Source organism: Aethalodelphis obliquidens, unplaced genomic scaffold, assembly GCF_003676395.1.
Source record: "Aethalodelphis obliquidens isolate GAN/ISIS:26980383/991018 unplaced genomic scaffold, ASM367639v1 scaffold28, whole genome shotgun sequence".
Lineage (NCBI taxonomy): Eukaryota > Metazoa > Chordata > Mammalia > Artiodactyla > Delphinidae > Aethalodelphis > Aethalodelphis obliquidens.
Window position 1 is genome coordinate 11,186,230 of NW_020837972.1, and position 22,133 is coordinate 11,208,362.

The following is a 22,133-nucleotide window of genomic DNA, read 5'->3' on the forward strand; positions in this document are numbered from 1 at the left end:
CCTACAGGACGGCTCCCTACAGGATTTCAATTATCATCACAGACCTCCTCCTCCTCTCTGTAGACTTGGTCAAGTTCCCTGCCCCTTGATGAACTTTAGTTTCCACATCTGTCCAACGAGAATAAACAACCAGTTCAAAAATATCAGGCGAGGACCAAAGGAGAAGAGGAAAGCCTTTTGGAATCTGCAACGCGGTGCCAATTTGGAAGCAAGATCTCATTAAGACTAGTCCCGGCTCACCTCCACAGAGCAGCCCATGTGAAATTGGCCATGCTCTTCCTTCCCAGGCTAGCTTCTGCATATATATATAAAATGGGGATAGCCATAGCATCTTCTTCATAGAGTAAGTGCCCTGAGAATTCAGGGAAGTATTTGATGTTGGCAAAGTGCTTACCACGTTTCCTAATGTATACCGAGTGCCTAACACCTTAGCTATCTTCTTACTGTTAGGAGACTGAAGGTCAGGAGCAGATATAGACAAGTAATTAGTAGAAATTAACATGCTGCTCAACCAGGATGGCTGCACTGCACAGGCATACCCATTTTGTGGAAAGAAAAACTGAGGTCTGGAGGACAATGTGGGTGTGGGGTAGGAGATACACCTTCTAATGTTTAGTGGTATCTGGTGAGTTCAGGTCATTTTTACCAGTGTCCTAACCAGGCAGTGTCAAAAAAACCTAGGGCTTCCCTGGTGGCGCAGTGGTTGAGAGTCCGCCTACCGATGCAGGGGACACGGGTTCGTGCCCCGGTCCGGGAAGATCCCACATGCCGCGGAGCGGCTGGGCCCGTGAGCCGTGGCCGCTGGGCCTGCGCGTCCGGTGCCTGTGCTCCGCAACGGGAGAGGCCACACAGTGAGAGGCCCGTGTACCACAAAAAAAAAAAAAAAAAAAAACACCTAGAACGAACCCTTGTCACTCGCTTTCCCAGCATCCTCACTCTCCTGTCCTCACCCTGTGAGGTGCTGATGGGGGTGTGGGAACAGACAGACACTGCCTAGTCCAGACAGAAACCAAGTCAGATTGGCTTAAATCAGTCCCTCTCCACCTCTCAGGTCTGCGTGTATTGGCTTCATTTGTAGGCAGGCCCATCTCTCATGGCGGCAAGGTGCCCACCAGAAGCTCCCAACAGATGTCTTACCAGTTCAGCAACTCCAATGAAAAAGAGAGCTCTTCCTTCCCAGTACTCACACCAGAATCCAAGGAGTGTTGGTTCCCATTGGACTGTCTTGAGTCACATGACCACCCCTGAACCTATCACTGGGGTCCAGGGAACGGAATGTGCTGACTGGCCAAATCTGGAACAGGAAGTAGGTCCATTCTTCTTGGAGGATGAAAGTGTGGGGAGGGATAGTATCTGGAGGGAAAATCAGGGTGCTATTACCAGAAGAAGGCAGCGTGGGTGCTGGGCGTGCATGAAGAACAGATGTCACCCCACCACCACACACCGTTGCACCGGCTGCTACCCGGGACAGGCTCCTCCCTGGCCACGGCTCGGGGTACCCCTCTGATGTCTTCCTATATGTGTTCAGTAAGGTTCAGAAGAAGGAAGGAGACCACATACTGACAGGCTGAGTTAAGTGACCTGACTGACTCCCTGAAATTCCTGGACCTCCATTCCTTCCTCTGCCATGTGAGGCAAAAATGGCTGCCCTCAGGACATCAGTGAGCAAAATGACACAAAAGCCCTTTGCAACGACTTTTTAAGGGCAAGGTCTCACTGGATTGGACTGATATCTTTTTCTTTGGAGGCAAGAATCTCAACTTCAGTTTTTTGTGGTTTTTTTTTTTTTTTTTTTTGCGGTACGCGGGCCTCTCACTGCTGTGGCCTCTCCCGTTGCGGAGCACAGGCTCCGGACGCGCAGGCTCAGCGGCCATGGCTCACGGACCCAGCCGCTCCGCGGCATGTGGGATCTTCCCGGACCGGGGCACGAACCCGTGTCCCCTGCATCGGCAGGCGGACTCTCAACCACTGCGCCACCAGGGAAGCCCCTCAACTTCAGTTTTATTTGTAACTCACCTGATCACTCAGCTCTCACTCACATGGTACCCAATTAAAACAGCTTTCCCTGATTAATCCGCACACAGTGAGGCATGGGCTTAGTTATCCCCTCAACCCACACACGAAAACGATAAGCAAGACACCATTCTAATGCCAACTTTACAAATGAGGAACCTAAGTAAGGAGACGTTTAATCACTTACCCAAGACAAAAAAGGTGTGAAATAGCAGAGCTGAGATACGAGAGCTGCTCTGCCCGGATGGGGCCACACGCACGTGTGTGGCGGTCTGTGAGGCAACTGCATCCCACTTTCTGGAGACTGTGCCCAGACCTTGCACAGACATGCTTTTTTGGTTTATATTCAGCTAACAATTATTGAGTACCTATTGCATGCCAGATACAGAGATGAATCTAACCTCGTTCAAGCCCTCAAGGAGCCCCACTCTCTCAGTCAGTACCTCTCACCTGGGGGTGATTTCGCCCCCCTCCCCAGGGACATTTGGCAATATCTGGAGACAGTTTTGTCACTACTGCGGGTGGGGGTGTGACAGGCACCTAGTGATAAGAGGCCAGGAATGCTGCTGAACACCTCCAGTCCCCACCACAAAGAATTACCAAGCGCCAAATGTGGAGAGGGATGAGGTGAAGAAACCCTGACTCAGGTGAAGGAAAAATACAAAATCCATTTGGTGATCAAACTTCTTGGGTTCATCCAGGTATTTCTAAATACAATCTAGATTGTAATAGACAAAATATTCAAACGGGAATTGAAACAAACACCAGGTGAGGAGACAGGTGAGAAACTGTTAGAATGGCACGCTTAGCCCTCCAGTTGATGATGGCTTTTGAGGTGACCCCTAAGAAAGTCAGCCACACCCCCAAGCCTCAGTTTCCCCATCTGTAAAGTGGACATGCCCTCCCCTGTACAAGTGGAGCAGGAAGAAGCCAGATCTGTCCCCCAGACGTGTGTTGCTTGTCAACGTAATGTTATTCTTCGTTTAAACTTTTAAACGAAAGGAAACATGCAAACAGTAAAGTGAATGCATTTAAGCATTGAAACAGCTCAGTTTTGACAAAAATCAACATACCCCTGTCACCACCATCAAGATGGAAGCATAGAACACTGCAAGTGTCCCCACAGCCTCACTCAGTCCCACCCTCCTGGTCATTATCCCTTCCCAAAGGTGGTCCCTATTCTGACTACTTCCCCATAGTTTTAACTTGTACGTTTGAACTTTAAATAAACGGAATCATAGAGCTTTATTCTTCTGTGTCTGGATAGTTTTTCTCTATATTATGTGTGTGTGATTTATCCAAGTTTATGTAGCTGCATTTCATTTTCACTGCTATCTAGTATTCCCCTGGGATGTGACACCACTATTAATCTATCCGTTGTGCTGTTGGTGGGTATTTAAGTTGTTTCAAGTCATTTGCAGCTAAAAGCATCCTAGGGTGTGTCCTTTGGTACACGTATGACCCCATTTCTGTTGGGCTGGGTTGTGAGCTCGTCATGGACTTACAGTTCCTTTTTAAAATTCCATATCCTTTCTACTACATTGTGGTAAATTCTGAATCAAAACTGTAGCATTAAGTCCTGCCTAAAAGTTTCCAGCCTGTAAGTCTGGGCTTGCTAGTGCCCACAACTGTGTGAGCCACTGCCTTAAAATAAATCTTTCAATACACACACACACACACACACACACACACAAACATATACACCCCCTATTGGTTTATTTCACTAGAGAAACTTGGCTGATACAGACTGAAAAGGCGCCGACTGAATTCAACACCTCACTCTAACAGAACATGCCCCAGCATGGTTGACAACTTGAGTGAGATCTGACAAGGAAAAAAATGATGGTGACATAAGAAAACTGAGAAGGGCAATGAAGAGAAACTCAAAGAAAAGCCAAAGTCTTGTTTCCCAAGACTGCACATATCTAACCCTTGCAGGAAATACCAAATGAGCCCTTACTTTGTGCCACTTTTATGCCCATTATACAGATGAGGGAAATTGAGGCTCAGAAAGAGGAAGAGGGTTCCCCCAAAGTTGTACAACTATTAATAAACAAGGGTTAGGTCTATTTGTCATCAAGACTTATGCTCTTCACCAATAAGCTTTGCTTCCACCTCCTTTGGAAGCTGCAGTTTGTAAGACCTTCCTCAAGGTTACTTTCACCTTTGAAGTTGGTCTCTCCTCCGTGTGCCTCTAGGCGGAAATGCCCAGGCTCACACGCACATGTGCGCACAAAACCATATCACTCACCAGAGAGGCTGAGTAGCAGATTTATTCTCAACCCCCCTCTAATCCCAGATGACCAGTAAACCACCCAGCAGTGACTTTGACCACCTGACTCGTGGTTGCATATTTTTATGTGCAATGGCAAGAACTGAAACTCAGTTAACCCAAGCCTCAGCCATACAGCCTTTCCCCGGAGTTGTCCGGGATGCTGTCTCCAGACTCATCTCTCTAGTCTAACCCTTCCAGGCTGTCCTCTACTCGGGGGCTAGAGCGCAATTTGCCAAAACCCATATCTGATCACATCACTTCCCTGCTCACAATCCTTCAATGGCTCCCTATCACCTTCAGAACAAACTTCACAATTTGGTCTAAAAGGCCCTTCTTGATCTGACCCTGTTTGTTGTACTGGACTCCTCTCCCATCGTTTCCTGAACTTCCTTCCCCAGCAGTCCTGAGTTATCGGTAGTTGTCACAAACGGCACTCTCTCAAGCCCCCATGCCTTTGCATTGCTGTTCCCTCTTCCTGGAATGCCCTTCTCTCATCCTGTCTACCTGGCAGCTCCTCTTCACCCTTCAAAACCCAGCTTAAGCACCATTCCCTCCTCTGTCTTTGAAACCTGACTTCCTCTCTGGGGTCAATCCTGACTTCCACCTACTTTATTATTGCCCAACTTTCACTGCCCCGCCCCCCACCATGCTTCTACTGTGAGCACCCATGTCCTCTGTGCTTTCCCCATCATAGCCCTTAACACACATCATCACGTGGCTCATTTAATGTTCTGTCTTCCCAGGTAAGCCTCAGCCTCCGCGAAGGCAGAACCAGCCTGCCATGTTCACCATCATAGCCCATTGCCCAGAGCCTGGCACGTCAATAAATACTGTTGTAGAAAAGGAAGAAAGGAAAGAAAGAATAAAGGAATCAAGTGTCCTGACTATCCCATTAGATGGTGAACTTTCTCATTGATCTCTATATTGACAGACCCAGATCCAGGTCCAGAAACACACTAGGCCATCCATCGAGGCTAAATTAAACAGCAGCTATGTTGACACCACTGCAATATCTAGCATGAGTCCCCTACTTTGGTCCAGTAGCCCTATATCTTCATTCCCCATTAGTCACAGCTCAAGAGCACCCCTAAGTCTTCCTCCCCAAGGCCTTCCAACTCAAAGAGCCTTTGTTTTCCAACTCCAGGCGCCTTCAGTGGTTTTGTTTCTCATGGAAAAGCAGGGTGAGTTCATTACATTGTGTTCCTGGCTTGGAGATCATTGTCATTCATCTGACTTCAAAGTCCGAACCATGATCAGCTCGCTTAAGGCTCGTCCCACCCATATTTTCTTACAACCAGGAAATGGGGAATTTCCTTCATTTTTTTAAACCATTCCAGCGAGTCTCTGTCACATGGCTCCCTTCACAAACTTCTTGAAACACAAAGATGGAATGAGGCCTCCCCCCACTGCAGTGGCCATTAGGGGTCCCGGCCTTCCTCTGATCTCTATCAAACACTCATCCAGCACATTGGAATGACAGTATTTTTTGTTTATACAACACCTTTCATTGGGGGCCAGGGTTGGGCTGAAATTGGGTGGGGGCCAGATTAAAGCCTTATGTAGATGTTGCTTCGTTTATCCTGCAGGGTTGGAAAGAATAGTCTTTAATGGAAAAAGATACAAAGCTTAGAGAGTGGGGTGGTTCGCCTCCAGAACGAAGGAGTGTGTCAAGGCTGGGCCCAGCTACCTGACCTTTCGATGGCTTTGTTCCACGTTGATTGGTACTCATTTGTCCTGATTCTTAAATCTCTACATTTAACATTCACCTAATAGCCATCAACCCAAGCCCATTTCTGTTACCCACCTTCCTGCTGGGCTCCCAATCTTTCTTCCATCAGCATCCAAGGCATCACTCTCTCCTGGATGTCCTCTGACCTCCTGCCGTCAGCCTCCTTTGGAGAATCTCTCCTCCTCCTTTGGTCATATCCTAAAATTGCCTAATCCTGAGCATTCAGGGCCCTTTCTCATCTCACTATCTTGGTGACCTCAGGTGCTCTCACAGCTTTGATTGATGATAACTCGTAAGTCTGTAACTCTAGCCCAGACCTATCTGAACTCCAGGTGGGAATGGTGTATCAGGGTAGGTGAAGCTGTTGTAACAAATAACCCCCAGATCTCTGTGGCTTAACGCAGAGAAGGTTTATTTCTCATTCACGTCACAGTCCAGTGAGGATCAGCAGGGTGAGCTCTGCCCCACACAGTCATTCAGGGACCCCGGCAGCTTGTGCCTTATCTTCTAGGACAGTGGTTCTCACACAGGGACATCTGGCAGCATCTAGATATGGTTCTGGTTGCTGAAACTAGAGGCAGGGAAATCTGGCATCTCATTGGTAGAAGCCAGGGATGCTCGTACGTACCCTACAGTATATGGGACAGTCCTCCGCATCAAAGTATTATCTGGTCCTCGATATCATCGCTCAGAAAACATGTTCTCGGGCATCAGAGTCCTCTGCTGGACCTTGAGCACCTGGCTCCTGGGTGCTCAAGGGAAGCAAAGGTGAGCAAAGGGAAGGCATGGAAGATTATGTGGGAGGTTTTAGAGGCCTGGCCTGGAAGGGACCCAGGTCATTCTTGCCCGTATCCCACTGGACAAAACTCGTCACCCGATCCCACTTAACTACAAGGGAGATTGGGGACTGTAGTCTAGCTGTACGTCCAGGAGAAAAACACACTAGGGCTAGATGAACACATAGTGTGTCTCTGGGATAGGTGGCATAAACTAGGTATGTCCGACCCTGAGGGTATCACCTTCCCTGTCTCCTAAACCTCCCCATACCTCTCTACATATTCACCTCAGTTCCCATTACTTCCAGTCTGTCCCCCATTCAGTCCCATGTTCTTCCACACACAGTAACTTTGTCTCAAAGGAACTTCTTCCTGGAATACCCTCCCAGGCCCCAGATCACCCTAGACCAGCTATGGACTCTCTAAATAGCCCTCAGTATTCACTATCACATTGCCTTTTTCTCTTCCTTCATAGCACTTAGCACCACTATATATATATAGATAGATAGATAGATAGAGAGATAAATAATATTATTTATTATATAATAATATATTATCACATATTATATATATATTATAGAGATAGATAGATAAATAATATTTATTATATAATAATATATTATTACATATCATATATATATTATAGAGATAAATAATATTATTTATTATATAATAATATATTATTACATATAGTATATATTATATATAACATCATATAATAATAATATAATAAATATTATATGTATTTATAGAAATAAATATATATTATATATAATTAGATTGTATATAATATTGTCTCCTACACTAGATTGAACTCCAGAAGGATAGGGTGCTTGCTTGTCTTGTTCACGGCTATTCCTAATACCTAGCAAGAATGCCTGACATATGGTAGCACTCAATGTATACTTTTTGAATAAATAAATGAAGCTTTTCTATACTAAACAGCCATATTGGTCTTTGTAAATACAGATCTGGATATAACCCTTCCCTATTCTAATCTCCTAATATAATTAGATCCAAACTCTTTAGCTCACTGTTTAAGGCCATTCACCATCTGGCCCTATCATACCCTCTCTCCCTCTTCTCATACACTCCCAACCATGTACCCTACACTTTGAGCACCCTACACTTCAGCTCACAAGTCTCTGACTATAACATGTTTACCATGTCTTATTTACTTATTTATTTTATTCTCAGCTTTATACTTTTGCATGTGCTATTTCCATTGCTTGGAATATTTTATCTTCTTCCAGCTGGCAAACTCCTACTCATCACTCAGTACCCTGTTCCATGTCACTTCCTCTGAGAAACCTTTTCTGATGACTTAGGTAGTCATTCACTCCCTCCTCTTCATTCCTTATGTGCTTTGAGAAATAAATCGTAATTATTTTCTCTGTGGCTGCTTCCTCCCCCATCAGACTATGTGTTCTTCCAAAAAAGGAAGAATGTTTTACTTGATTATGTGGCTGCCTCCCACGCCAGTGCCAGGCAGAGTTCTGGGCCCTGAACAGGTGTTCAGGACACGTGTAAGGAAATAGAAGATGGATAGATGGGTCAATCTCCCCAGATTCTCCAGGCATTTTCTTAAAAGAGCCCAAAATCAAGCTGATGATGATATCGCTCTTGGAGTCACAGCCACTTTATCTGTAGAGCCAACAGGTGCTCAGAAATGTTTGCGGTTGGATCCAAATCTCCCAGATTGAGTGCAAATGGCAATCAATCGCTGGAAGCCAAATGAGCACCAGTGCCAGGAAACAGGGAGGGCAGGGGGCGGCCCAACCCTGCCCTGCCAACTGATGCTACTAATGGTAATCAGCAAAGGGGCTGGCCCCTGCCTCCCGGCTTGGGAATACCAGAAACTTCCCAGATGCCTAACTCCTGTTTACCCTCCAGATATCAGCCTTTCCAGACCTCCAAGACTGTATTAGAATCCCCAGGGCTCTGTAATGCCCCTTCTTGGAGGAGTCGCCCTGTGAGTCTGTCTGCCCCATCAGAGTGTGGGTCCTCATGGGGCAGACCCATATCTGCATCATTCTTTGCCGCATCCCCTGTCTTTCTATAGGCCCCGGCTCAGAGTCCAGGTATCAGTCAGGGCCCAATTGTGGGAACAGAAGGTACTCTGGGTAATTGAAATCAAGAGATTTTAACGCAGAGAATCGGTCACCCAAAGAATGGAAAATCTGAGAAACCAAAGGGGATGGTGAGGAAAGCAGAGATTACTAACAGCAGGGGTTTACCGACACCCCTAGGCTAGAGGACAGAAAGAAGAGGTGATACGACTGCAACCCAAGCTTGGGGTCTCCTGGTGGAAGGTGGAAGCATGGCGAGACTCGTAGAGGGAGTTAACGACAAAGAGAAGATGTAGTTTCTGCTGGAGTTGCTGCCTGACTGAAAAATGAAGGGAAAGAAATATCTTGGCCTCTCCCTTTCTCCCACCCTCTGATATGTCATGAGTCCCACCAGTGGAAACGAAAATGATAGGAAAACTGCAAACTACAGCTTGCAGGGCCAAGCCCCTGAGACACAGAGCAGAGCAAGGGAAGAGGAAGGAATGGCTCTGACAGCAGATGGGTCCTGGTCCAGCCTTGAAGGAGACCTGAATCACCTTCTGTCTTGGACTCTGCATTAGTCAGGGTGAGCTAGGTTATGCCACAGCAACAAAAATGCCTCTCATCTCAGCGGCCTAAAACAACAAAAAGCTGAGCACCGGTAATTAAATGCTTCCACTTGGAAGTCACATCTGTCACTGTCTCACATTTCACTGGAGGGGGAGGGAAGGGAGTCAAGGGACGGACATCTTGTCATTTTTTTCTTTGAATAAATGTCACTTTTGGAGGCAAAAAAAAAAAAAAAAGAAGGAAGTCATAGGCTCATAATTAATTTCAGGTGGGTGGCAAAGTGTAACCCCCTCGTATACGCTAAAGAAAAGACCTGGAAATATAGGTGGGCAGCAATAATGTCTACCACTGCTATCTCACCTGGCCCCTACTCAATTTTGGAGTGTCTGCCAGTTCAGGTAACAACCAAAATCACCCTCCACACACTCACACACAAACACACATTTCCAACTGCCCCCCTAGGGACCTACTAATAAGATGCTATAAAATAATATTTGTTTACAGTCAAAGATGACCATTATACACCCATTCAGAAAACAGCAAGTCATAGATACCTTAGCCGCTTAACACAGTGACAGTTTATTATCTCACAGTTTCTGGGGGTCAGGAATCAGAGTGGCTCAGCTGGTCTGGTTCAGAATGTGTCATGAAGTCACAGTCAGATATTTTGGGGATTGCAGTGGCATTGGAAGCCTTCACTGGGACTGGAGCATCTGCTCCAAGGTGACTCAGTCACATGGCTGATAAGTTGGTATATAGACTACAATGCCATTTTTTGGTAAAAAGAAAAAAGGTATGGATATTATATGATGTTATATATTTTTATAATGGTAGCCAACCACCAACATGGCCCCTAATATCCTTGCCTCATCACCCTTGAGTAGTTTTCTCTCACGTTGCATCAGGGTTGGTCTGTATGACCCATAGAACATGGCGGAAGTGATAAAGTATGACTTTGGGACTACGTCAAAAATGTCATTCCCCCTCCTGCTTGGCTCCTCCTTGGATCACTCACTTTGGGGAGAAGCCAGCTGCCATATTGTGAGGACATTCAAGCAGCCTATGAAAACAAATTTCACCTGGTCTCCCGCCAACAGCTGGCATCAGGTTGCCACCCATGTGAGTGCGCCATCTTGGTAGCAGATCATCCAGCCCCAGTCAAGCCTTCAGATGAGACTTGCAGCTGCAACTTCACGAGAGAACCTGACCCACAACTTCCCACACAAGCTGTTCTCAAATTCTTGACCCACAGAAACTGTGAGACAATAGATTTGTGTTGCTTAAGCTGCAAGGATTTTGGATAATTTGGGGGATTCTTATTTAGTCATATATGGGAACACATGTGTATATCTATTTAGAGAAAATTTTTAGAAGAATAAGATTATAGGATGGGGTATTTATTTTCTCCTGCGTGCTTATCCAGTTTCTCATTTTTCTACGGTGAACACATTACTTGGAATAGAAGAGAAGACAAGAAGGAAGAAGAAGGGGAGAAGGAGGAACAGCTGCAGCTGTTGGGTGATGGGGGGACTGTTATAGCTGCTTCAAACACTGCAATAAGTCTAGACTGTGCCAGAGACTTAGCATAGCAGCTGCCAGTGTAGATAACTCGTTAAGGAAGATGGCTGAGCCAAAGGAAGAACCGCCAGTGTCCATCCTGGGCTTTTCCATGCAGTTAGCTCTGCTCTGAGCTGCTCAGAGGATGTGTTTGGAAGGAACATGGCTGGAGACTGGCCGCCGGGAAGGGGCGGGGGTGTTGCATTTGGAAAACCTCAAGGTTTCTGAGCTGGCAAGATATGTCAGCAAAAAGCCCTCGCCTGTCTAGACAAAAGTTTGATTTTGAATCAAAAAAGGGAACGATTGCAAGTCGGAAAGCAGTTTAAGCATTTTTTTCTCCTTTGAAAATAACCATGAATTTTTAACCATCCACCCTAAAGAGAGACAGTGAGACTCCAACTGTGACACCAGGGATTTTATTATTGCCCCCTCCCCTGGATGGATCGTGAGATGCGGCCTTTCTGAGACTGGACATTGACTCCTGGAGCTGAAGAGAGAGGTTTAACAAGGCCCCAGGGCATCGAGGAGAAGAGACAGTTTTCCACTGCGAACATCTGAGGCTCGGGAATCAGCGTTTCTCAGGCAGCCTGAGAAAATGATCAATTTGGCTGCTGACAAGAGGGAAATCAGTGTGCTAGGTTTTGCTGACCTTGGGGGAAGAAATCCACGTTGGTTCACCTGGCCCCAGTAGTAAGGGCTCCTGTGGGCTGCCGTCTGAAACCACAGCTCAAGCTGAGTCTGAGGGTTACAGAGAAGGCCTGCTCGGAAGGGATTCCTCCCGAACATTCCTTTGCCCCATAGACCTGACTCAGCTTTGGGCAGAGAAGTTGGGCATTTGACGCCAAGCCAGGGGGTTGTAAGTGACAGAAATCGGATGGAGGTTTTTTTTAGACAGCGTATATTATAAAGGACTAAGGAAGTCTTAAGGAACCTTAAGATTGGAATGCAGCTGAACTTGTGGAAGGGGTAGAACAGGAAAAGAGGCCCTCAGGGACCCAGGGGTCCCTTTTCTTTACTCCTTGTCTCCCTCTCTCTCTACAGGCTGGCTTCATGCCTCTCCCTTTAACTGGAAACAGACTCCAGATGCTTCTACTGCATCTTGGGCCACACCACAGCACTCAGGGGAGCATGTCACTGGTTCAACTACTAGAAGAGAATGAGGCAATATGCATGTGAATGTGAGTGTGTGTGTGTGCGTGTGTGTGTGTGTGTGCGCACGCGCCTTTTACTTCCTCTCTCTCAACTCCAAATTATCAGGGAAGGAGCTCTGATTGGCACATCTTGGGTCAGGTAACCACCTTGGTCTAAACAGGATGACCAATGAGTACAGACTTACCATAAATACCCTACAGGCATAAAAAAACCCACCAGGGCCCTTAGCTAGGAGTGTGGGAATCATGGGAAGCTGGGAACACATTCCACAAGGATTCAGCTACTCTATAAAAGGGACTCATGCCCCCGTATGGAGGGCTCTGAATGATCATTCTCACTCCAAATATTTGAGAATCTGAACCTACGTGCCTTTCTTTGATGCCTCTCCCTAGTACTTCTCACGGCATAAGCTCCAGCACTAAGATTTATTTTTATTTTCTGTAAATCTTTTATTCCTAAGCCTTATTCTGAGCAATAATAGCAATGAAATCACAAGTTTAATGTGATAAGAGGCAAAATTAGGCAGCGGTCTAGAGTCAGACAGACTGGGTTTGAATCCCTGCTCTGCCACATTCTAGCTGTGTGACTTTGGGCAAGTTGTTTAACCTCTCTGTACCTATGTTTCTTTAATTGTCTAATAGTTTAACTGGTGTAATAGTAGTAGTTGTGTTATAGAGATGCTTCAAGAATTAAACTCAGATATACTTACTACAGTGCCTGGCACAAGATAACTCTTAGCTACTAAGAGCTAGCGTTGTAATCATTATCATTGTGTGTTTACTATATACTTTATCATATAAAAAAATAAATGTAAGCACTCAGAAAATTTACAAATGACCATCTACGTGGTACACCTGGTTAGAAAATGATTCCTAACATAAATTCTCCCTAGTAGTGTTCTCCACTGCTTAACAATAAAACTTTGTATAAAGCAAAGGATCAAGGTCTATAAATGAGGACATGATGGAACAAAAGGATAAGAACTAGATGGCGTAACAGAAGGGCATTGCAGGGTCAGATGGGAAGGCAGTAAGAGTCATATCAAGGGCACAGGCTTAGGAATAAGGCCAACTTAAAATCAACAAATGTTGGCGAGGGTGTGGAGAAAAGGCCATCCTTGTGCACCGTTGGTGGGAATGTAAATTGGTGCAGCCACTGTGGAGAACAGTATGGAGGTTCCTTAAAAAACTAAAAATAGAGCTACCATATGACCCAGCAATTCCACTCCTGAGTATATATCCGAAAAAAACAAAAACACTAATTCAAAAAGATACATGCACCCCAATGTTCATAGTAGCATTATTTACAATTGCCAAGATATAGAAGCAAACTAAGTGTCCATTAACAGATGAATGGATAAAAAAGATGTGGTATATATGTTACCATCCAGGGTTTTTGTCCTCCTTAATCAATAGAAATTGATCAGAGGCCAGACAAGAAATTCAGGCAAGGCTTTATTGGGGCCCCTGCTGTAGCAGTGGGGAGCGAGAACAAATGACATGTTCCCTTGCTTCCCCTCTCCCTGAGGCGGGGTGAGCTTGTTTCTTTTTTTTTCTTTCTTTCTTTTTTAATAAATTTATTTATTTTATTTATTTATTTTTGGCTGCATTGGGCCTTCATTGCAGCTTTGCGGTGCGCAGGCTTCTCATTGCAGTGGCTTCACTTGTTGTGGAGTACGGGTTCTAGGCGCATGGGCTTCAGTAGTTGTAGCTCTCAGTTTCCAGAGCGCAGGCTCAGTAGCTGTGGCGCACGGGCTTAGTTGCTCCACGGCATGCGGGATCTTCCCGGACCAGGGCTCGAACTCGTGTCCCCTGAATTGGCAGGTGGATTCTTAACCACTGCGCCACCAGGGAAGTCCCGAGCTTGTTCCTTATATGGGGTGAGGGTAGAGGTGTGTCCAGGGGTCGGGACGGAGGGCTGGCTTAGGTGTTTTGCCCACCCCTTAGGTGGTGCTGTGTGCAGGGGGCATGCTCAGCACCCTGCTTTTGCTCCCGACCCCCTGCTTTTGCTCCAGGCTCTTCAAAAGTGGCAGTTGGGTTTTGTGGTCTCTGTGCATCTTTTGTCCAGAATTTGCCCCAACTGCACATGCATGCAGTTATTTTTGGTCCTGTACAGTTTCTTTGTATTTTGTTGCTCAAGGAGAGGCATGTCCAGGTGCAAGAACTGCAGCAGAGGGGCCCAGGTCCCAGCCTGTCTCATATATACATACAGTGGAATAGTACTCGGCCGTAAGAAAATAACAAAATGGTACCATTGGCAGCAACATGGATGGACTTGGAGGGCATTATGCTAAGGGAAATAAGTCAGACAGAGAAGGAAAAGTACTGTATGGTATCACTTACATGTGGAATCTGAAAAATACTACAAACTAGTGAATATAACAAAAAAGAGGCAGACGCACAGATATAGAGAACAACTCGTGGTTCCAGTGGGGAGGGAGGGGAGAGAGAATGTAGATGGGGGAGTAGGAGGTATGAACTATTGGGTGTAAGGTAGGCTGCAAGGATGTATTTTACAATACCAGGAATATAGCCAATATTTTGTAATAACTGTGAATGAACTGTAACCTTTAAAAATTGTATAAATTTTTTAAAAAATAAATACAATGAAGGCAAAAATTAGTTAATTAATAAAATCAAATAAAGCAAAAGCACACGTCCATAAAATCATTTTGAACAAGTAATTCAGCCCTTCTATATCGTAGTTTTCTCAGCTGTAAAGTGGGGATTTTTATAATACTTCTCTGTCATTTGTCAATACCCACTCACCCTTCTGAAAAGCAGTACTCTGAATTTTGTTGGGAAACATCCCTTTCCCATTCTCACCCACGTGGTTTGGGTGGGGTGGGCCTTCTCCACACCTTGGCTACAAGAATAGGCCCTGATTAGACTAACCTGATTGTCACAGTGATCGAGTTGGTGATGACACATCACCTCCTCTCTGAAAGACAATGAGATATAATGAGACTTTTGCTGATGCTTCTGGGAAAGACTCTTGCTTTGCCTCTCTGGGGTTCAAAGCTGGGAGGAAGTAAAGATTGGAGTGGTTACAGCCATCTTGTGACCTTGAAAGAGACCCTGTATGAGAAAAGTGCCAACACGGGGGAGGTGGAATCAGCGAGGCCCGACAAGTGGGTCCCGGACCCAGTCATTCCTGAAGCTGGTTACCCCAGGACTATTCAATTCCAGAAGCCAATAATAATTATCATTTGCGACCACGCCTTTTTGGCACAAGGCAACCACAGTTGGGTTCTCCAGCCTTGCGAGCAGAACAGTCCTAACTGCTCCTCTCATCTACAGGATTAAATGAGATGGTAAGGCTCAGAAAGTACTTAACACAGAGTAAGGCTCCTACACACAGAGTTATTATATTTTCAATGTGACTAGGGGGAAACCTTTCATGGAGTACCATACAAAATGGTACGCCAGCCACATCGTACAGCCTCCCCTCCCTCCCAAAACCAGCATTTCTCAGCCTGCCTAAGAGTCACACAGACATCAGCACACCAGCCGGGTGACCTGCTAAGCTAATTAGCCCAGTGATACAGGCATTACGTGGACTTGCCGGAGATGATGTTTTGCAGATTTGGGGTGAAATATTTAATTAATCAAAGCTGCTCAGCCGGTTGTCACACCGAGTCAGTGTGCGCTTGGGCGAGGGCTGGGCCTCCGTGGAAGGATGCCAGCGTGGACTTCTCCTCAGCCTTCCATGGCCTTCACCGTGGAAACCAGTTGAACTGCATCAGCCACGCTGGTGAATTTAGAGCACGTGCTCCTGGCACCTGACATTTCACAGCTCCAGGGTGTCTGTCTAGGGAGTCCAGTGGCAGGTCGCCATGTGTCCCCGGCGTTTCTGCGGCACCGTGCCAGAGCAGTTGAGATTACATGGTTTGAGGAGTAGACATTCCCACTGGGGGACCAGGTCAGGGGAGAGGAGACCAGTGTTTTATGTATGTGAGTGTGCATGCGTGCGTGTGTGTGTGTTTGGTAGTTTACCCATAAAATATTTCAGGAGAGACACTCATTGCCTCCAAGGAGAAAACTAGGGGCAGAGAATCCCGAAATACTTTTTTTCTATTTCCAACATATTAAGTGACAAAGCCAGTTACAAAAATGCATGTCAAATACTTTGATTAAAATGTATATCGAAGATAACAATATAATATTTTACATAAAATTACACACATGCCATACATATTTTTAACCATAATAAGGTATATTTTTAAATGTAGTTTATTTTTGATATTACTCATTTTTAAAGAGGTAAGATACTTGCATGTTCCAACATTTTTAAAAATAATGAAAATAATTACAACTACAGCTATACAACTTAATGTGTTTTTACACACATATGCATTTTTTCGGTCCTCACAACGACCCTATAAGCTACATACTATTATCCCATCCATTTTACTGATGAAGGAACAGAGACACAGAGAGGTTAAGTTATGTGCCCACAGTCACACAGCCAGTGAGCAGCAAACTAGGACTCAAACTGGAGCAACATGCCTTGGAATCTGAGCACTTAAGCTCTAGGCAGGGCTGCGTCTCACTGTCTCTGTGTCCTGTTTCAGTTTTCAGATTATAAAAGTAATATGCTCACTGGGGAAAAAACTCAGAAAATACAAAAGAAAGGAAAAGGGATCACCTGAAATTGTACCACCTTAAGGTATTTTGTTATATATTTCTCCAGCGCCATTCTGTATGTATTTATGATTTTACATAAAAAATGGGATAGTATTTGACATACATTTTTGTAACCTGCTTTGTTACTTACCGGAAATATACTAGAAATATAAAAAAGTATTCAGGTATATACATATTGAATACTACCTAACTAACACACACAAACACACACACGCACTCTATACGTATTTTTTTCCGGATTTACAATCTATGCCTTGTTTTTTCTTTTTCTTTTCTTTTCTTTTCTTTTCTTCCTTCCTTCCTTCCTCCTTCCTTCCTTCCTTCCTTCCTTCCTTCCTTCCTTCCTTCCTTCCTTTTCTTTCTTTCTTTCTTTCTTTCTTTCTTTCTTTCTTTCTTTCTTTCTTCCTTCCTTCCTTCCTTCCTTCCTTCCTTTCTTCCTTTCTGCCTTTCTTTCCTCTCTCTCTCTCTCTTTGTTTTACTTATTTTTTCTGCAGCTCACTCCTTATTCATATGGGCAGAGCTTCTCATTCTTTTATAAAACAGCATTGTGTTCCATTGTTTGCTTGTACTCTAATTTATTTTACTAGTTCATACTGGTAACTATTAAGGTTAAATCAAATCTTCACAGAGGACGTGACATTTGAACTGAGACCTAAAATAAGGCAGAGAGGTGAAGGTCAGGAGAGGAGGGAAAGAAAACAGAGTCAAGATGTAGGAAATAGCACATGCAAAGGTCCTGGGGCCCATGAAGTAGAGAGAAGTTGTGCATGGCAGTGGCCCAGAACAAAGTAGGGACACCGGACAGTGTCTGAGGTGGGCAGCAGAGAACAGACCCTGTTGGGCATTGCTAGTTCTGGTGAAAAGTCCCATCTCCATCCTAAGAGCAATGGACACCACTGACAGGCATGCATTTCAGGGAGCTAAATAGAAAAGTCCCACTTCCCCTCCTCTAAGAAGCCCCACCCAGGCCTGAGCTCCCCCACCCCCAATGGTGTGGATTGAATCAGCCAGGAGTCTTGACCCCACGCTCTGTCCCAGGTGGCCTGTCCACTTTCTTCCAGTTAGCCAGAGTCAGAACTCAAGGAACTTCCTCCATCCTGCCCAGGCCCCCTCATTCCACCCCAGGGCAAGTGTTCTCTGCAGTGCCTTGGGAATTTTTGTCATCTCCCACCCAGGAGCGGGTATATAGAGATACAGGAGAGGTGCTAAGCCTTCGGTAATTATCACCTCTGGGGTGGGAGGAGGGAGTCCAGATGGGGTCAAGTGGAGAGTGAGTTTATTTCCCTCCAAATCCCCCTGAATTCCATGTTCTCTTTAAGTCCCAAGGCCTAGGCTCAGGGGTGTGTGTATATATCCCTCCATCAGAAGCAAGGGGAATTGGTGCCACTGCTGCCTGATTTCTCAAACAGAGGGGTCCCTGTGGAACCCACAGAAGCAAGTCCGCTTGGGCTAGAATTAGGCTGGGTGTGATGGCAATCTCCTCACAGTCTAACGACAATTTTCATTTGGTTGGACCAGAAAGCCTCCCACTACCACCACTTTTCTGTAAATCAAGAATGCGTTCTCCCAAGCCTCACTTCCAGAATGAGGCATGTTCGTGTGTTGCTTACGATGTTCCCATTTTATGAGCCTCAGAGTCCCCCTGAAATGCCAAAAAGGGGCTGAGAGAGAGAGACAGAAGTGGATCCCAGATTTCAGAAGTATTCTAAGACCTCATGAATCCTATGGGGTCAGAAGGAATTGATACTCTGAACCCAAGCCACATCTCTGAAAAATCTTCTCTTCTAGTCCTTGAATCTCTTTTGCTAAGATGCCAGCAACCAAGGTTTCACTGGTCTACCCACCATCCTCCTGGCATTTCCAACTGATTCCATACCTTTGCCAGGGTGATGGGTTTTTTTCATATAGTTATAATTATCATTGTTGCTGCATGTTTTAGGTTCTTTAAGTGTATCAATTTATTCAATTCTCTCAATAGTTCTATGAAATAAGCCCTATTGTTATTTCCATTTTACAGAGGAGAAAATAGACTGATGGAAGAAATTGGGCAGGTTAAACAGCTGATGAGTGGTAGTGCTGGAATTTGAACCTAGGTGGTCTCACCCTACAGCTGCTCTGTCTTATACGGCAGCCACGAGCCACATGTGGCTACTACACATTGGAAATACAGCAAGTCCTCGTGGAGGTGTGTCATGAGGAAACTACACACTGGATTTTGAGGTTCAGTATGAAAAAGAGAATGTAAAGTGTCTCATTCATTTTTTTACATTGCTTGCATGTTAACATGAGAATACTTTGGACATACTGGGTTCCATAAAAATATATCATCAACATTAATTCATCCTGTTTCTTTTTTTTTTTTAATGTGGCTATTAGAAATTTTAAAATCACATGCACGACTCATACTTTATTTCTACTAGACTCTACTAGAGTCTAGTCTACTAGACTCTAGCGCTGGGCTAGAGTCTTAACCATCAAGCTATATTGTCTCTCAATGCAAAACAGGGCTCGACTGTTTCTTTCCCCCTAAAACCAGATGATGACTTGGCCTTCACACCATCTCATTCTCTAGTTCCTGCCTCTCTCCATCTACACCTCCCACTGCTCTTCTCACTGGAGAGGTGTCCCCACCATAGACTCACCAACCTTGCACTCACTGCCCTGAGCCACCGACCAGGGAGGCCAATGTGCCTCGTTCTCTCTTTCTGCTCTTCTTGTCCATGCTGTTCCTTGACCCAGAACACTGTTCCTCGCCTTCCTTGATTAACTCCCACTTACTCCATTTCTTCAGGGATGCTTCCTCTGACCCCCAAGTTTCCCCATAAATGCTCTCATGGCATCCTGAGCCTTTCCTTCATAGCGCAACCACCGTTTATGATTACATATATGTGGGATTTTATGATTACTTGCTTTATCTGTTAGAATTCAATCAGGAGTCAAAAATCACACCGGTTATTTTAACAGAGAGAATTAATATAAAGAATTGCCAACCGGGTAACTGGGAAGATGGACACTAACTTACCTCGGGGGTACCAACTGCAAGGAGATGCTATCACCTCCAGGATTGGCAAATAAAGGGAAAATGTTGGAATTATTAAAATTTAGAAGCTTAGAAGAGACACCCCATGGAACTGACACTTGGCTGGTGACTCTAAGCTCAGAGAAGGGTCCCTGTGGGGCTGGATCCCCGACCTCTGAGGAAGCGCACCGTCGGCTGGTGTTTTTAAGAGGGATGTGATGAAGCTGGGTCTGCATCCACTGGAAAAAGTGCAAACGGGATTCAGCTGTTGTTACAAGAAGGCATCATCCCTGCAGGGGAGGCGCAGTACTGGGCGATGTGCACCGGAGCTGCCAGTGGACAGGAGGGAGCAAGTCCCCTCGCCTCCTCCAGATTCCCTCTGTTGCTCCCCACTGGCAGAGCCCAGGAGAGGGCCAGGCAAGGCAGAAATGAGGTTTGCAGAGTCCCAGCCTCGGCATCCCAGCACAGGGTATAGAAGGGGGGTGTGGAGCTGGGAGGTAGGAATAACTGGAAGGATGGCTGACTTCCCACCAGCTTGTAACCTCCATGAGAGCAGGGACTGGGCTGAACCATTCTTCTCCCTGCATCTAGAACACAGCGAGTGGAACGTGGGAATCAGGAACGAAGACCTTCGCCTTAGAACCGGGGGCATATGGGAAGTCACTTCCTAGTCCCAAGGCCCATCAAGGGCTTGCTTTGGGGATAGTTTAAGGATGGCTGAAGAAGAACAAGGAGTTATAGATTTTGTCATTGGCTTAAACATCATAGCCCACAGCTTTCTTATCTATGGTGATGTACACGCCCAGCTACATTGACTTGTGTTCCCTAAACCTCGGCTAGGGTCATTGGTCTGACTGAGAAGAGGACAGACTACTTTAAATCAAGACTTGATCAGGAATGTGGAGAAGCGTGGGTGCCAGTGCTCATGGTCAATCTTGCCCAATGACATGCACATCCTAGGTGGCCAACAAATATTTGTTGAATAATAAATAGATGGAGGAATGGGTGAATCTATGTGCAGGAATGGATTCATCTAGAGACGCTCCAGCCTACTCACAAAACAACAGGACTCCACGTGTAGAGAAAATCTTGGACTGGGTTGAAAGAAATAATGGAGCTCAGCTTCAAGGACTCGTGGTAACAGTTTACAGATCGGGAAACTGATCCTCAAATTCCTGGGATTTGTGGGGAAATTCAGCAAGTGGGAGCTCTCATCTGTAGTATCAATATTATTATTTTTCAAATAAACTCTTCATGCCTATTAAGACTATAAAAGTGAGACTTTTAATAATGTAAATATTTAATTCACTGTTGCCCAGTTCAATAAATAATGTAAGAATCATTTATTTTTAACTTCAAATGTTAAAATTTATGCTCATTGATTTTTAACTCGCTCTTCGCTTGTTTTTAAAAATAAATTATGTGTCAGAGATGTTAATATAGATATAAGTGCACATATATATACTTTTGCCATCAGCTGCTCACGATAAGTGACAGTTAAGAAATTACGAATAATCAAGGCTGGGCCTGGAGCTGCTATTATTAGTCCCAGGAATTTGGGGGTTAGTTTTACTTCTCTTCTCACTGGCTCGCTCATGTGGGTGAACCACAGTTAGATTTATCCTGGCAACTCAGAATGTTTGTTAAGTGTCCCTAGCAAGGTGGTGACCTTGGACAAACCATGTAACCTCTCAAAGCCTCAGTTTCCCAATCTGTAAACTATTAGCCACCTCCAATGTTTCTTCCAGCCACAAACAACCATTCGAATAATCAGAATCCTCAGCCCCTGATTTATATCAATGAATGGAATCTCACTGTTTCCATAGGTCTTTCTTACTCCTAATGGTGGGAACAACGTGATTTCAGAGACTCAGAAGTAAGATGTGGGCAGACTACGTGCGCTAATAACAATAGAATTGGACTCACACACAAAGGAAATGAGATTCCCAAGAAATGCCCCCATTTATGAAAGGGCAGAAAGAAAAAAGGGAGAAACTTTTCATACTGCTGAGGTTTAAACACTTGAGAACATTACCCAGGCATCGGATATCTCGGGAACCAAGGGAGCTGGCGTCCCACTAGGTTAAAACACATATGGAAAATGTTAAACGGGGAGGCGAGGGAAGTAAGAGTCTACATGAGTTCAGGAGACACCTCGATTTGTTTCTGGGAAAGGAGGAAATTGTCGTACACGGCAAACAAGTCGAAAGGTTGAATTAAGCTAAATCCCAAAAGAGGAAATCGGCACAGAGTGGGGATGGGTCAGAGTATAATTTTTTCTTTCTTTCTTTCCGTGTGTGTGTGTGTGTGTGTGTGTGTGTGTGTGTGTGTGTGTGTGTGTGTGTGTG